This window comes from Chiloscyllium plagiosum, chromosome 6 (genome assembly GCF_004010195.1).
Source record: "Chiloscyllium plagiosum isolate BGI_BamShark_2017 chromosome 6, ASM401019v2, whole genome shotgun sequence".
Lineage (NCBI taxonomy): Eukaryota > Metazoa > Chordata > Chondrichthyes > Orectolobiformes > Hemiscylliidae > Chiloscyllium > Chiloscyllium plagiosum.
In genome coordinates this window covers 117,649,283-117,653,350 of record NC_057715.1, presented here as the reverse complement: position 1 = coordinate 117,653,350, position 4,068 = coordinate 117,649,283, and the positions used below count along the sequence as shown (strand labels likewise).

The 4,068-nt window shown below is 55.8% G+C and overlaps 1 protein-coding gene across 1 annotated transcript in view; it reads left to right on the top strand.

Annotated features, from left to right (window-relative positions):
* Window positions 1-767: 767 nt before the first annotated feature.
* The window catches only part of LOC122551183 (rho-related GTP-binding protein RhoG-like), a 12,713-nt gene continuing 9,412 nt past the window's right edge, over window positions 768-4,068 (top strand). Inside the window, exon 1 of the mRNA XM_043692822.1 lies at window positions 768-862. The gene's annotated coding sequence lies outside the window, so the exon portion shown is untranslated. The remainder of the gene's footprint in view (window positions 863-4,068) is intronic.

Here is a 4,068-nt window from a genome sequence, read left to right as displayed (position 1 = left end):
CTCCCTCCCTCCCATTCCCTGGTTTATTTCCAGGACAAACCCTGGGTGAACTCAGACCATCTCCTTTTGTTCCATTACAAATTGTCCAAAGTCCTGTGGCACAAGTGAGCAGATTCCAGAATCTCCAAAGGGTGTTTAAGGACGGACCCTGACACACACACTTCCCAGGAATCTGTCCTGATAAACACGAGCCTTGCTGCCAAACAGACACACAATCCAAGCTGGGCAGGCCCACCTGAACCAGGACACCCCCCACTAGACTTTCAAAACTGTAAAAGGGGTGACAATTTATTCTGCATGAAAAGACGGTGCTGATTGGTTGGCAAATGGACTCTGATTGGTAGAGGCGTTGCTAGGGCATTTAAGAAGCATTTAGAGGTGTACCTGTGATGTCAGGGCCTACATGGCAGTGGGTCCAGAGCTGGGAATCGGGGTTAGAGAGTCAGGTGGCTGTTCCTGACAATGGGCTGAAGGGCCTCTCCCTATGCCAGAGACCAGTACAGTTCAATGACTCTGCCAGAGTAACTTGGATTGGTTAAGGCACGATTCTGAGGAACACTCCAGCGATTGGTTCACCACAAACTCGCAAAGTGTGAACGTGTTGTTAATAATAAAACAGAGCGATTGGAGGGTGTTAATTAAAATGTTCCCGTACAGACTCTGAATACATTTTTAAAAACACAGATACCACATTCTTAATAACTTTCATATGAAGCTGTCCCCACATTCAAATATTCACTTCCTTCAGTCCACAGGGTCCACATTGCAACTCAAACAGGATAGACCCAACTCCCACTGCAGTGCTGAGGGAGCGCCGCACTGTTGGAGGGTCAGTGCTGAGGGAGCGCCGCACTGTCGGAGGGTCAGTGCTGAGGGAGCGCCGCACTGTCGGAGGGTCAGTGCTGAGGGAGCGCCGCACTGTCGGAGGGTCAGTGCTGAGGGAGCGCCGCACTGTCGGAGGGTCAGTGCTGAGGGAGCGCCGCACTGTCGGAGGGTCAGTGCTGAGGGAGCGCCGCACTGTCGGAGGGTCAGTGCTGAGGGAGCGCCGCACTGTCGGAGGGTCAGTGCTGAGGGAGCGCCGCACTGTCGGAGGGTCAGTGCTGAGGGAGCGCCGCACTGTCGGAGGGTCAGTGCTGAGGGAGCGCCGCACTGTCGGAGGGTCAGTGCTGAGGGAGCGCCGCACTGTCGGAGGGTCAGTGCTGAGGGAGCGCCGCACTGTCGGAGGGTCAGTGCTGAGGGAGCGCCGCACTGTCGGAGGGTCAGTGCTGAGGGAGCGCCGCACTGTCGGAGGGTCAGTGCTGAGGGAGCGCCGCACTGTCGGAGGGTCAGTGCTGAGGGAGCGCCGCACTGTCGGAGGGTCAGTGCTGAGGGAGCGCCGCACTGTCGGAGGGTCAGTGCTGAGGGAGCGCCGCACTGTCGGAGGGTCAGTGCTGAGGGAGCGCCGCACTGTCGGAGGGTCAGTGCTGAGGGAGCGCCGCACTGTCGGAGGGTCAGTGCTGAGGGAGCGCCGCACTGTCGGAGGGTCAGTGCTGAGGGAGCGCCGCACTGTCGGAGGGTCAGTGCTGAGGGAGCGCCGCACTGTCGGAGGGTCAGTGCTGAGGGAGCGCCGCACTGTCGGAGGGTCAGTGCTGAGGGAGCGCCGCACTGTCGGAGGGTCAGTGCTGAGGGAGCGCCGCACTGTCGGAGGGTCAGTGCTGAGGGAGCGCCGCACTGTCGGAGGGTCAGTGCTGAGGGAGCGCCGCACTGTCGGAGGGTCAGTGCTGAGGGAGCGCCGCACTGTCGGAGGGTCAGTGCTGAGGGAGCGCCGCACTGTCGGAGGGTCAGTGCTGAGGGAGCGCCGCACTGTCGGAGGGTCAGTGCTGAGGGAGCGCCGCACTGTCGGAGGGTCAGTGCTGAGGGAGCGCCGCACTGTCGGAGGGTCAGTGCTGAGGGAGCGCCGCACTGTCGGAGGGTCAGTGCTGAGGGAGCGCCGCACTGTCGGAGGGTCAGTGCTGAGGGAGCGCCGCACTGTCGGAGGGTCAGTGCTGAGGGAGCGCCGCACTGTCGGAGGGTCAGTGCTGAGGGAGCGCCGCACTGTCGGAGGGTCAGTGCTGAGGGATGAGACCTTCCCTCCATACCAGGCAACCTAGTAAATCACCTCTGAACCCTCTCCAAGCTTCCACATCCTTCCTATAATGCGGTGACCAGAACTCTATGCAATACTCTAAGTGCGGCTGCACCAGAGTTTTGTACAGCTGCAGCATGACCTCGTGGCTCCGAAACTCAATCCCTCTACCAATAAAAGTTAACCTGTATGCCTTCTTACCAATCCTATCAACCTGGGTGGCAACTTTCAGGAATCTATGTACATGGACACCAAGATCTCTCTGCTCATCTGCACTACCAAGAATCTGACCATTAGCCCAGTACTCTGCATTCCTGTTGCTCCTTCCAAAGTGAATCACCTCACACTTTTCCACATTAAATCCATTTGCCACCTCCCAGCCCAGCTCTGCAGCTTAGCTATGTCCCTCTGTAACCTACAAGTATTTGTAGAGTTTATTGGCAGTAATAAAGCTTATTCTGAAATGTGGGCCTAATTAATTTTAAGTTAGTTGAGTAAAAACTATTAATTAGCACACAAATAAACTTGGCAGATCATGGATCAGGATGTGGGAGATGGACTACAGTGCAATATCAGACAAACAACAAGCTCTGTCAGTCAGTCCGTCTGTCAGTCAGGTAAAAACAATGACTGCAGATGCTGGAAACCAGATTCTGGATCAGTGGTGCTGGAAGAGCACAGCAATTCAGGCAGCATCCGAGGACAGGCAAAATCGCGTTTCGGGCAAAAGCCCTTCATCAAGAAGATGAAGGGCTTTTGCCCGAAACGTCGATTTTGCCTGTCCTCGGATGCTGCCTGAATTGCTGTGCTCTTCCAGCACCACTGATCCAGAATCCGTCTGTCAGTCAGTCCGTCTGTCAGTCAGTCCGTCTGTCAGTGTGACTGTCAACCCATCGTTCGGTCAGTCAGTTAGTGTGACCATTAGTCAGTCCGTCGGTCAGTCAGTCCATCGGTCAGTCAGTCAATCAGTCAGTCAGTCGGTGTGACTGTCAGTTGGTCAGTCGGTTGGTCAGTCAGTCAGTCAGTTGGTCAGTAAGTCGGTCAGTCGGTCAATCAGTCTGTCAGTCGGTCAGTCAATTGGTCAGTAAGTCAGTCGGTCAGTAAGTCAGTCAGTCAGTCGGTCAGTCAGTCTGTCGGTCGGTCAGTAAGTCAGTCCATCAGTCAGTCAGTCGGTCAGTAAGTTGGTCAGTCAGTCGTCAGTCAGTTGGTCAGTCAGTTGGTCGGTCAGTCAGTTGGTCAGTCTGTCAGTCAGTCAGCCTGTCAGTCAGTCCGTCAGTCAGCCAGTCGGTCAATCAGTCAATCGGTCAGTCAGTCAGTCCATCAGTCAGTCAGTTGGTCAGTAAGTCAATCAGTCAGTCAGTCAGTCAGTCAATCGGTCAGTCGGTCAGTCCATCAGTCAGTCAGTTGGTCAGTAAGTCAGTCGGTCAGTCCATCAGCCGGTAAGTCAGTCGGTCTGTCAGTCGGTCAGTTGATCAGTCAGTCAGTCAGTCAGTCAATCGGTCAGTCAGTCTGTCAGTCGGTCAGTCAGTCGGTCAGTCAGTCTGTCAGTCAGTCAGAGCTGAAAATGTGTTGCTGGAAAAGCGCAGCAGGTCAGGCAGCATCCAAGGAGCAGGAGAATCGACGTTTTGGACATAAGCCTTTCCTCAGGAATCTCTGTCAGTCAGTCCGTCTGTCAGTGTGACTGTCAGCCCATCGTTCGGTCAGTCAGTTCGTGTGACCATTAGTGTAACCCCAACCTCACCATCAAACCAGCAGACAAGGGAGGCGCGGTAGTAGTTTGGCGCACCGACCTCTACACCGCTGAGGCCAAACGCCAGCTCGCAGATACCTCCTCCTACTGCCCCCTTGACCATGACCCCACCCCCCACCACCAAACCATCATCTCCCAGACCGTCCATAACCTCATCACCTCGGGGGATCTCCCATCCACCGCCTCCAACCTCATAGTCCCACAACCCCGCACC